The sequence below is a fragment of the Diceros bicornis genome, chromosome 17 (assembly GCF_020826845.1).
Source record: "Diceros bicornis minor isolate mBicDic1 chromosome 17, mDicBic1.mat.cur, whole genome shotgun sequence".
Taxonomy (NCBI): Eukaryota; Metazoa; Chordata; class Mammalia; order Perissodactyla; family Rhinocerotidae; genus Diceros; species Diceros bicornis.
Genome location: NC_080756.1, coordinates 61,595,858 through 61,609,699, shown reverse-complemented (window position 1 = coordinate 61,609,699; position 13,842 = coordinate 61,595,858). Strand labels below are relative to the sequence as shown.

Genomic DNA, 13,842 nt, shown 5'->3' with positions numbered 1-13,842 from the left:
ACATGAGCTGCCACCACAGCATGGCTACTGACAGATGAGTGGTGTGGTTCCATGCCTGGGAACCAAATCCCAGCCACCAAAGTGGAGTGTGCAGAAAAATGTTCTGTATCTTAACTGAAACGGTGGTAGTTACCAGAGTGCATGCATTTGTCAAAACTCAAACTATGCATTTAAAAAGGGTGCACTTTATTGTATTTAAATCATAGTCCAATGAAATTGACTTTAAAAAAAAAAAAACAATTTGTCAACGAACAATCTGAAAAATCAAAGAAAACAATTCCATTCACAATAGCATCAAAAAGTGTAAAATATTTCAGAATAAATTTAACAAAAGCAGCACAAAACTTAGAACATTACAAAACATTGGTCAAAGAAATTTTAAAAGATCTAAATAAATGGGAAAACATCCCATGTTCATGGATTAGAAGACTTAACATTGTCAAAATGGTACTACCTCCCAAACTGATCTACAGATTCAATATAATCCCTATCAGACTCCCAGCCAGTATCTCTGTAGAAATTGACAAACTGATTGTAAAGGGACTTGGTACAGCATAGCCAAAACAATCCTGAAAAACAACAAAGGAGGACTCACGCTTCCAGATTTCAAATTTCATTACAAAGCATCATTAATGAAGACAGTGCAGTACTGGCACAGGATAAACATATAGATCAGTCAACAGAATTCATAGTCTAGAAATAAACCCATATATCCATGGTCAACTGATTTTTGACATGGTCAACAAGGGTGCCAAGACCATTCAATGCGGAATAGTCAACGTTGTCTTTTCAACAACGTTCTTCTCACCAATTGTTTTCAACAACATTCAATGTTGTCTTTTCAACAAATGGTGCTGGGACAACTGGACAGCCATGTGAAAAAAGAATGAAATTGGACCCTTACCTCACACCCTATATAAAAATTAATGCAAAATGGATCAAAGACCTAAATACTATAAAACTATACTATAAAACTCTTAAAAGAAAGCATAGGGGCAAATCTTCATGGATTTGGCAAAGGATTCTTAGATGTGACACCAAAAGCATCATGAGCAACAAAAGGAAAAATAGATCAATTTAAAACTTTTGCTCTTCAAAGGACACCATCAAAAAAGTGAAAAGATGAGCCACAGAAAGAGAAAATATTTGGAAATCATGTATCTGATAAGGGACTTATATCTAGGATATATAAAGAACTTTTATTAACTCAATAATAAAGACAACCCAATTTTAAAATGGGCAAAGGATCTGAATAGATATTTCTCCAAGAAAGATATACAAATGGCCAATAAGCAAATGAAAAGATGCTCAACATCATTAGTCATGAGGGAAATGCAAATCAAGACCACACTGAGATACTACTTCACACTAACTAGATGGCTAGATTCAAAGAGTCAGATAACAATTGCCAGCAAGGATGTGGAGAAACTGGAACCCTGATGCGCTGGTGGGAATATAAAATGGTACAGCCTCTTTGGTAAACAGGCAGTTTCTCAAACAATCAAATATAGTTACCATATGACCCAGCAATTCCACTCCTGAGTATATACCCAAAAGAACTGAAAACATATGACCACAGAAAAACCTATACACCAATGTTCAAAGCAGCATTATTCATAATGGACAAAAAGGAGCACCATGGCAGAGTGAGCTTCTTCCCCCATTGAACTCTCTCCCTCTAAGACACAACAAAAAGGACATTCATATTCCAACAGAAGCTATTCACACAACACAGGGGACGTCTGAGGCACCCAGGCAGCCAAACACCCGAGGACTGAGGTGCTGGAATCCCCAGAGTAAGTAGAAGGAGGTAAGAGGAGCTCCCTTCCTTTCCCAAGGACTGCGACCCAGAGACTGAGACCACGCAGCTCTCAGAGGAGGGGGAGGGGCGGCTCCCCACCTGAAAAACAGCACTCTCCAAGACCCCTCACAGCCCAAGGGAATGCCCCTACGGAGGGAGAGGAACTGTTGCCAGGGTAGTTTCAACAAGCTAGCCCCTCAGAAGAGCAGAGAGCAACAGCAAGGTGAGAAACCTCTGAGATCCGGGAGGAGAAAGCGCCCCTCCCCCACCCGGCCCACCCAACTAGTGCTTCAGCACAGCGGCACTTCAGCCGAGCCCCGTCCCCAGAGGCAGTGGCCCCTAGGTGCCCGGGCCCCACCAGCAGGGGCAGCATGACCACGCCCTGCTCCCACAGGCAGCAGGCCCCAGGCGCCCGGCCCAAACAGCAGCAGGGCGAGCCTGCACCCCCGCACCAGAGGCAGAGGCAGCTCAGGCCCCACCACACCACAGCCCCAGCTGCTCCAGCTGGACCAAGCCACGGCCCCAGCTCCGTCAGTTTGACCGCCCCCCCCCCCCCCCCCCCCCCCGCCCTCTGACTCCAGCTGCTTCAGCCTGGCCTATGCTCAGGCTCCAGCTGACTTGGCATCAGCAACTTCGGCCCACCGCACTCCAGTTCCAGCTTCTTCGGCCCAGCCCACTTCAGTTCCAGCTTCGTCGGCCCAGCACACTCTGGTTCCAGCTTCTTCCACCCAGCGCACTCCAGTTCCAGCTTCTTTGGCCCAGCGGCGCTCTAGCTCATGCTTCTCTGGCCCAGCAGCACTTCAGCTGCAGCTGCTTCAACCCACCCGCACCAGAGTCCCAGGTGCTTCAGCCTAGCTGCGCTCCAGTCTCAGCTGTTCCCATGCTCCAGCTCCAGCTGTTCCCACACTCCCCCCACAGCAGCCTCCACTCAGACATGCTTCAGATCAGCCAGGGGCTGACAAGAGTGCTCGCGGATTGAGGCGGGCCAGAATCCACAGCCCTTGACCCCCACCCAGCGGCAGCAAAAGGAAATTGCAACCATATATTTTCACTATGAGGAAAAGTAAGCCAACACCGATAGGCAACATGCAAAAATATATTAAATCTCTAGAACAAAAGGAAAATGACAAACACCCAGAAGTCAACCCAGAAAGAACAGAAATGTATAACCTTAAGGACAGAGAATTCAAAATAGCCATCATAAAAAAGCTTAATGAAATACAAGAAAACACAGACAATTCAATGAAATCAGGAGTTTCTTCACAAAAGAGATTGAAACTATTAAAAAAAATAATCAGAAATCGTAGAGACGAAAAACACAATAGAGGAGATAAACACAAATTTGGAAGCCTTAAGCATCAGAGTTACAATATGGAGGAAAGAATTAGCAATACTGAGGACAACAATGCAGAAATGCTCCACATGGAGGACGAAAGAGAACTAAGACTAAAAAGAAATGAAGAAACTCTCCAAGAAATATCCCACTCAATTAGGAAATCCAACATAAGGATTATAGGTATTCCACAGGGAGAAGAGAGGGAAAAAGGAGCAGAGAACTTCTTCAAAGAAATAATATCTGAGAACTTCCCAAACCTGGGAAGGAGCTGGAAATACCAGTGAAATGAAATAAACAGATCTCCTAAATGTATCAACACAAAAAGACCCTCTCCAAGGCATATAGTAGTAAAGCTGGCAAAAGTCAACAACAAAGAAAAAATATTAAGGGCAGCTAGACAAAAAAAATAACATACAAAGCATTTCCTATCAGACTCTCAGCCGATTTCTTGACAGAAACTTTACAGGCTAGGAGAGAGTGGAACGATATATTCAAAATTCTGAAGGACAAAAACTTTCAGCCAAGAATACTCTATCCAGCAAAAATATCCTTCAGATATGATGGAGAAATAATAACTATCCCAGATAAACAAAAGTTAAGGGAGTTCATTGCCACAAGACCCCCACTACAATAAGTGCTCAAGAAGGCCCTCATCCCTGAGAAAAACAGAGAAAGGGGACTCAAAGTTTTGAACAAGAAGGAAAATAGGTCGACAAAACCAGAAAAATTGCAGTCCTCTATCAAAACAGATTAGCAAACACTTAATTATAAAACCAAAGATCAAGGGAAGGTAAGCACCAAGCATAAATATAACCTCATCATGTTTAACACGAACTCACAACAGAAGAAGGAATAAGATGTGACAACAATAACATAGAAGGGAAAGAGGAAAGGGATCAAATGGACTTAGTCTAAGGGAATAAGAGGCCATCAAAAAATGGACTATCACATCCACGAGATTTTTTATACAAACCTCATGGTAACCACTAACCAAATAATCAGAACAGAATCACACATGATAAAGAAAGAAAACTAAAAGAACCCCCATACAGAACTACCAAACTAAATTGGTAGTCTGAAACACACGGGACGAGAAACAGAAGAAATGCAAAAGAACCATAATGGCCAAAAGATAAAAATAACCTAAATGTTCATCAACAGGTAAATAAAATATAGTATATCCATACAACGGAATATTACTATTCAGCTATAAAAAGGAATAAAGTACTGATACTTGCCACAACATGGATGAGCCTTGAAAAAATTATGCTAAGTGAAAAAAGCCAGTCACAGAAGATCACATACGAGATTCCATTCATTATGAAAAACTCAGAAAAAGGTTATCTATAGAAACAGAAAATAGATTTTAGTGGTTGCTTATGGCTGGGGGGAGGGAGGAGATAGAAGCAGTGACAGCAAAAGGGTAAGGGGGTTCTTTTTGAGGTAATGAAAATGTTCTAAAATTGACTGTGGTGATGGTTGTACCTATTTGTGAATATACTAAAAACCACTAAATTATACACTTTAAATGGTATATCAATATCTCAATAAAGCTATTAGAAAAGTATCCTCAGCAATCACTTTAATCCACATAAGCACAATATACTGATATTCAAAAAACTTTTATTGCATTATACTTTGATTTCAAAATAAGTAAATACAGGAGATCACACGAACTTCTATCTTTATTAATTCCTTTCTTTCAAATGGTTCTCAGTTATAATAACCTTATTATCATAATTCAAAATCCAAAATGAGAAAAAATTTAACAATAATAATTACCAGTTGTTGAAATCTATTTGTGCCAGGCCCTCATATGTCTTAGCTCATTCCAATTTCATCACAACCCTACGGGATAAGCAATGAACTTGCCAATGAAGAAGCTGAGGTTCAGAGACCTTGAGTACAGACTGGAGCCAGTGTTATTCCAATAAACTCTCTTTTTTTCTTATTATTTCACTTAATATACCTGCAGTTTGAAACTGACATCATTTTACCAATTTTCCCCTATTACTAGGATAAATGAGTTGCCTTCCACCTGCTTAAAAACTATTCCCCTAACAAGCAAACACAATGTGTGAACCAGGATAGAGGTGTGGGACAACATCTATGCAAGTCATTGTGGGGACAAGGGAAGATGTTTGAATATGGACTGTTAACTAGATGTTATTATAGAATTATTGTCAATTTTCCTAAGTGTGAGCGTGCTAGTGTGGTCATGTGGGAGAAGGTCCCCATTCTTAGGAAGCTCATGCCAAAGTATTTTGGGAGTAAATTATCATCACACTGCCAAATTACTTTCTAATGGTTCAGCAAAAAAAACACATAAAGCTACTGTTGTAAAATGTTAACTGGTGAATCTAAAGTAAAGGGTATGCAGGCATTTACTTATACTTGTCTTTGAACTTCACTGTATGTTTTAAATTTTTCAAAGTAAAAAGAAAAAATGAGATCTGAAGCTTTAAAAAATTATTTCACAACACCACTTCTTTAGCACTCCTGCCAAAAACAGAGGACCTGAATCTAATCATAAGGGTACATCCAACAAACCCAAATTGAGGGACAGTCAATAAAATGTACTCTTCCCAAGGGTCAAGGTCATGAAAGACAAAGACTGAAAAACTGCTCTGGATTAAAGGGGCCTTTAATCCACTAACTTGAAAAAGATATCTGCACCCCCATGTCACTGCTACATTATTTACAACAGCCAAGACATGGAAGCAACCTAAGTGTCCACTGACAGATAAATGGACAAAGAAAATGTGATACACACATACACACAGAGCAATATTATTCAGCCATTAAAAAAGAAGGAAATTCTGCCATTTGCAACAACAATGGATGGACCCTGAGGGCATTATGCTAAGTGAAATAAGTCAGACAGAGACAGACAAATACCATATGACCTCACTTATATGTGGAATCTAAAAAAAAACAAACTTACAGAACAGGTCAGATTTGTGGTTACCAGAGACAGGGAGGGGGCAGGAAAAGGATGAGAGTGGTCAAAAAGCACAAACTTCCAGTTATAAAATAAATAAGTCCTGGGATGTAATGCACAGCCTGGTGACTACAGTTCATAATACTGTTTTGCATGTTGCTAAGAGAGTAGATCTTAAAAGTTCTCATCACAAGAAAAAAAAAAATTGTAACTACTGTAGTGATGGATGTTAACTAGACTTACTATGGTGATCACACGACAATAAACACAAATATCAAATCATTATGTTGCACATCTGAAACTAATATAATGTTATGTTAATTATATCTCAATTAAAAAAAACAGATCACAGTTGACACATGAGAAACACTTGAAGTAGTACCTCAAGCACCATCGTGGGCACCAAATTCATGTTAGCTTTTATCATGAAATAAAAAATAAAATATGACTATGAAGAAAAACCAGAAGTTAAAATTTCCAATACAGAAAGTCACAGAAGCCTAACGATTAAAAACACTAATCCTGGGCCGGCCCCGTGGCTTAGCGGTTAAACTTGCCCACTCCGCTACTGGCGGCCCGGTTCGGATCCCGGGCGCGCACCAACGCACTGTTTCTCTGGCCATGCTAAGGCCGCGTCCCACATACAGCAGCTAGAAGGATGTGCAACTATGACATACAACTACCTCCGGTGGCTTTGGGAAAGAAAAAAAGAAAAAAAAAGGAGGAGGACTGGCAATAGATGTTAGCTCAGAGCCGGTCTTTCTCAGCAAAAAGAGGAGGATTAGCATGGATGTTAGCTCAGGGATGATCTTCCTCTCACACACACACACACACACACACACACACACACAACACACTAATCCTATCTTGGGGGAAAAAATATTTCTGTTCATAACTGTTACAATACTAAAGAACTAAAAATAACCTTACTGCCCCACAGAGGAATGGTTAAATAAATCAGAGAATGAACACTTTGCAGCTATCAAAAGTCATCATGTGATAAAAAGGGAATACTGTGTCATGTAATATTATTGTATTACGTATTCTATTATGTATAACTAAATAAAACAGGATTAAGAAGAGTATGTAAAAGTATGATCCTACATTTATAAAAATATTTAACACATGCACACAGACCAAGGCAGGAAGCAGTAGGCTCTCTGAGGGGCAAGGAACGCTGACGCCCTCAGAATACTCCGGCAGGACATACACCAAGGCCTGGAGCTACACCCTCCTACGAACTCCTGTCACGGCTGGGTCTCTGTTTCTGCTCCCTTGCATGCAAGAGTCTGGCTTGCAACGGGCTTCTCACTGTCACCTTTTAGCTTCGTTTCCACACTAACTCAATAATCCTCATATTTCCTAGATTACACTCCCGAGAACGGGAATTCAATTGGCCCATTTCATCTTTTCTTGCAAGATGTACTAGCCAGGATATAGATTTACTTGACCCAGAAGGAGGGAGAAGGGGTAACGGGCAGGCAGAGCTGAAAGATAACCTCTGAAATTTTTTTGGAGAGCGGTTGGGGAGATAAGACAAACAAACGAACAAATGAAAATCGTCCTTCTGTTGAGCTGTAACTTCCCCAGGCATGGGGAACCTGTATTAGACAGAACACATAACATTAAGACCTGACTATCTTATTTGTACATAAATTCCCATTACAAAAGGATCACAGAGTCCCATTAAGCAGTACAGATCATTAAATACTTAACAGAGAGAAACTAAAAAAACTGAAGTATTCCAAACAATCAACAGTTGAGTAAACCTAAAATTCTAATGATAAAAAGGGTACATTTGGGGTCAGCCCCGTGGCGTAGCAGTTAAGTGAGTGCGCTGTAGCAGCTAAGTGCGTGCGCTCCGCTGTGGCAGCCCAGGGTTTGCCAGTTCGGATCCCGGGCGCACACTGATGCACCACTTGTCAGGCCATGCTGTGGCGGCGTCCCACGTAAAGTGGAGGAAGATGGGCAAGGATGTTAGCTCAGAGCCACTCTTCCTCACAAAAAAAATAAAAAAGGGTACATTTGAGTGTCTAGATTTTCATCTTCATTTTACACTGAGCAACTGACAATCTTGAAGCGGGTAACTACCACCACCCCCCTCCCCCACACACACACACAATCAGAGGGGGACAGAAGAAACAAGAGGATTGCTAGTATAAACATGGAGTGGAATTTGGAAACGGGCTGGTTTTTCTGGAAAAAAAGAGGAGGATGTCCTACAATGACCTCTTCAGAACACTAAATGTTAACCAGGTAGGAACTGAGATTTCTTTTTATAATATTTATATATTATTCGCAAAAAAGTTTCTTTAAAAAAAGTTCGTTCTTTTCCACCATTCTCGTAAGCTTCCTAGAGAGCTCTTTTCCTCTCTCATTCCAGGAGAATGCAGTTTTAGCTTCTCCCTCTTCCTCTTTCAAACAGCCTTCTCTGAAGTCATCTTTGACCTCTTCAAACCACCAACTCAATGGCTGTTTTCAATTGTAATTTCCCTGTACTTATCTGCATCACTCAGCAACATGGCCCTCGGAGCTGTGGAATCAACTCTACGACCTCCAGCAGTGCCACTGCCTGAGTGCTTAAGGACATCCTTCCCTCAGCTGCCATACTTGCCAGGAACCACCTTCCACAGGGTAGTGCATAGCGGTTTTTAAGTACAGCATTCCGTTACTTGCAGCCAAAAAACATCCTTAACTGACACGGCCTTCTTTATGCACCCCAACATTATCAGTCATCTAGTCCTACCTATTCTTCATTAATGCCAGTGACGAGTGTCCCCTCCTGTGACCAATACCTTCAGCATCTCAGACCCACTCCACTCCAAGAGTTAAACTAGGCTTTCTTCCTCCACTCTGTTCTATCCCAGCTACCAATACAAAATTTAATCTAAAACATTTAGTACACAGGACATTCTTAGTCTAAAATTTTGTTGTCATTCTTATCTGAAACTTCAATGGGTGAACAAAAATGATTAACACTGCCTGGCATTCAAAGCTTGGTGCAATGTCCCACCTACTACCTCTCACCCTCATTTTTTATTAGTCCTCTGTAAGAACAGAACTCTCTGATCCAGCTAGCTGTACTGACTTACTCAATACAAGCCTCCAAGTCCTGCCCTCTCCAGGAAGCACTTTATCCGTGATCACTGCCTGCCTCTGAGCTCCTACAGCCATCATGTTCTCTATCACTTGCTTGGCACACAACATCAGTCTTACATTATCATTGCCACCCATCCACCCTCTCTTTTTTTTTTTTTTTTAACATACTCTAATTCCCCAAGGCAGCAGGTGAAAACAACCTTGTCACATACCTCTACAATCTTAGTATTAATAATGTTAACAACAACAGACAGAAGGGAGACTGACTGGGATTTGAGATTTTCCATTTAATTCCACAATTACTTTAAAGAGCTGCATATTACAAAAACCCAAGTACAGTTACTGGTAGTGAAGATGGGCTCCATCATTGAAAGTGACGAAAATCTAGTCTTATGAAGACACAGGAATCCTCAACATCAATTAGAACACTCCACTCCCAATCCCCAACATCCTGTAAGGAGGGCTGGGGGTCTGCTTTAACAACACAATAGAAAATGGGGGAGAAAAGTCTTTCAGAAACAATGTGAGAAAAAAATTAGTAAATTTGTGTAGGATATTAGCCCAAATCAGTTTAAGAGTAGGAAAAAATCCAAAATTGAATCCCTTAATTAAGGCAACAGGTGAAAATTTTTTTCTTTCTTTCTTTTTTTTTTGGTGAGGAAGATTTGCCCTGAGCTAACAACTGTGCCAATCTGCCTCTACGTCATATCTGGGTCACCGCCTCAGCATGGCTGACAAGTGGTGAAGGTCCACGCCCGGGATCCGAACCTGCAAACCCAGCTCACCGAAGTGGAGCGCCCCAAACTTAACCACTACACCACAGGGCCAGCCCTAAAATTTTTCTTTAAATCACCTTTCCCCCATATAACACTGTCCCCTGAACAAAGAACTCCAGGACACTGATTATAAAAACTGACTCCCACACCTAAAAGAATCTGCAAACAACCTTTGAGGGAGACAGAAGAGGCACAATGGGAATGGGGAGAGAGAAGATTTGCTAAAGAAGTAGATCTGTTAATTTAACACATTTTCTGTCAGGCAAATCAACTGTTCTTAGTACCATTGTTGCTGAAACAATGAACACTCAGGAAAGGGGGGTGTTCACAGGGAAAAACACTCTCGCAGTCAACCAGACTGCTGAACAGCATTCTCAGTTGTAAGAAGTTATTCCATTCTCAGGAATTATTAATTGGAGGTATTTAAAGTTTCAACAGTGAAAACATGCAGTGGTTAGTTTAATTGTGACCCTATCACTTCCTCCACTTTCACTTACTTTTGGAAGTTCTGGGTGGTGGGAGGGGCACAGAAGGGTGTACCAAGTCTGCTGTGACAACCATTCACATATTTAATCCAGGTGGTCACGTGCCTCCGTGACATATTGCCAAGTCAGGCAGTTACTCCAGCAAACCCACCTAGGTCTAGAAAGCAGACCTAACATTGCTCCTCAAGAGTCCGGGCTGTAGAATCAAAGCTAAGAGCTGGCCATAACAGTGTGAAACTTACAAGAACATGACATCACTTAAGCCAGCCAAATAGCTATCATAAAGGTCACCTGAGGCCAGGGACCTTAAACAGGAGAAACACTATCTTCCATATATTTTTACATAAACCATATTACATTTTATATGGGTGTGTGGACAATAAGTGCAAAACAGAGCACGTAAGAGAATTATTCTGAGGGGTCATTTGTCCTCATAGAGAGGAGAAAACTGCTTTTGGCTGCAGAGTGACTGACTTCACACCAACTTATTTAAAAATTCCGGGATTTAATACTTTGATGCAGGCCAGAAATTCTACCCCTCCGCCACCACAGCCCAAAACAAACCCTAGGACATCAGAAGACTAACACAACAATGGAGTAGGAGAGGGGAAAAAGGTGGTCATCAGGCCTTGGTTCCCAGTCAAAAGAGATCAAGAACAAAAAATAAGGCGCTGGGCTCCTGTGGGCACCAAATACCCCAAGACAGCAAAGATGGACTTGCAGATAGACACCTGCAGTGAAAGACCTTCAGAAGCCACAATTATAACATCCCCTTCAAGTTCTACAGCATCTTTCCTCCAAGAAGCTCAAAGCCCTCCACACTGCAGTATTACTGCTTAAGTCACCATCACAATACAATTTTTTCTCCAAACCAAAATAAAATCTATTTGAACTAACAAAATATTTGCCATGCTTGCATAAGAGGAAAATCCAATGGGAGAGATCATTAAAAATATTCAGAGCAACCTCAAGAAAGGTTCTGTGGTTGGTGTGTTCTAAATTGAAAATATTCTGATGGACTAATAAACTTTATATAACTTGATATATACATATATATATAACTTATATACATATATACATAAATGTCCCAAATATGCACGCACACGTGCTCGCAGACACACCCACACACACCCCTTCAACTTAGGTCTCACTGAACTTTTGACCTGGTCATGACTAACCCCCCCTCCACAGTCCACCACTGCACAATGCTCAAGAGATTTGTGGAGAAGAGCCTGTGCCCTGACAGGCATTGGCAGCCACGGAAGCCAGCCTGAGGCTGCATTCGGCGCAACACCCCTCCTTCCACAACAGCACACAGGGCAGCCAGACCCTGCCTGAGGGAGGCCTTTCTTTATCAGACTCAATCAACTTCACATCTCCCTCTGAACGGCCCCCAAACCACTCTTCTTCCCTTAAATGACTCCCAGGAAAGACAAAAAATTAACAAAACATCTGTTTCCCAGGTTTCCGACATGTGCAATTGCTAATGACACACACATTTGGGAGCAACTTGAACTTCCTTCAATTTCTATAAACAAAAATATTAGAAGTTTGCATTTTAGGGAAAAAAGTCACTATCAGAAGGAAAAACTCATCTACCTAATATACAGTACTCCCTCCATATCTGCAGTTTCACTTTCCATGGTTTCAGTGACACGCAGACCAAAAACATTAAATGGAAAATTCCAGAAATAAACAATTCATAAGTTTTAAATTGCAAGACGTTCTGAGTAGCTTCATGAAATCTCACACCATCCCGCTCAGTCCTGCCCAGAACTGAATCATCCCTTTGTCCAGTGTATCCACACTGTATACACTACGTACCCGTTAGTCACGTACTAGCCCTCTCGGTTATCAGATTGACTGTCTTGGTAGTAGTGCTTGTGTTCAAGTCATCCTTATTTAATAAAGAGCCCAAAGTGAGATAGTGATGCTGGCAATTCGGATATGCCAAAGAGAAGTTATTGTTGTTAACCTCTTACTGTGCCTAATTTATAAATTAAACTTTATCACAGGTGTGTATGTACAGGGAAAAACATCGCATATACAGGGTTCAGTACTATCTGCGATTCAGGCATCCACTGGGGGTCTTGGGACGTACTCCCCATGGATAAGAGTGACTACTGAACAGTGTACCTTCTATACCATGATCAATAACACTTAGGTCTTCCCTACTTATACCCTAACGTGGTGTCTACCCCCCCAGGAGATACGTAGCAATGTCTAGAGACATTTTTATTTGTCATGACCATGGGTGCTACTGGCACTTAGAGGGTAGAGGCCAGGGATGCTGCTAAACATCCGAAAATGCATGATAGCTTCTCATGACAAAGACTTATTTGGCCCAAAATATCAATAGTGCTGAGGCTGAGAAACCCTGAGCATTAAAGAAACCCACAGAATCCTGAGCTCAATATTACCATCCAACAATTCCTTTCTCAATCGTAAGAACTACTGAAAAGAAGACTTTCCCAAGTTTTCCAGTATAAACTGATTAATATTTGTTAGAAGCTAATGTAAAGAAGATACAATAGGGGCCGGCCCGGTGGCATAGTGGTTAAGTTCACGCACCCTGCTTCGGCGGCCCGGGGTTCGCAGGTTTGGATCCCGGGTGCTGACCGACACTCAGCTTGTCAAGCCATGCTGTGGCGGCGTCCCATATAAAGTAGAGGAAGATGGGCATGGATGTTAGCCCAGGGCCAATCTTTCTCAGCAAAAAAGAGGAGGATTGGTAACAGATGTTAGCTCGGGGCTAATCTTCCTCACCAAAAAAAAAAAAAAAAGATACAATAAAACCATCCAAGGAACAGCATCCACTGAAATATGAAAACACGGGGGAGGACAACACAGCTATCTGAAAAGCTGCAGTATCAAATGAAAGGCAAGCCAGAAGCTATAGCTGGATCACATTCAAAGTTCCATGTATAAGTGACATGAAATATAAGTGAAGAAACAAAAGTGAAGGGAAAACAACATAATTCAAGACCTTTATCCTTCAGAATTCCTCATTTTGTCAAAATCTTAGCTCAGTTTGAGGACCTCAGAGATAGTGAAAACGTCGATCTTCAAGCCATGAAAGCTACCTTTAAAGCAGTGTATTTGCAGACAAGATTTCCACAGAAAGACTAATTAAATAATACAATCCACAAACACATCAAGTATGGATTTGCAGCTTCCATTTGGTACAAAATTAATTTGTAAGACACAGATCCTAACACAGCTCATAACCTTGATCCTAACCAGTGAGGTTGGTGATTTTCTGAATCAGTTAATACTGCTAATGCGTGCTGAGAAACATTCCTAGAATCATAGAACTTCAGACCCAGGAAAAACCTAGGAATCATCTAAGATTCCCATTTTATAGATAGGGCATCTGAAACCAAAAGTGATTTAAGATCACAACT

The 13,842-nt window shown here is 41.3% G+C and overlaps 1 protein-coding gene across 6 annotated transcripts in view; it reads right to left on the bottom strand.

Annotated features, from left to right (window-relative positions):
* Positions 1–13,842, bottom strand: part of LOC131416483 (chromatin remodeling regulator CECR2) — a 161,827-nt gene that overhangs the window by 141,205 nt on the left and 6,780 nt on the right. The gene's annotated exons all lie outside the window — the stretch shown is intronic.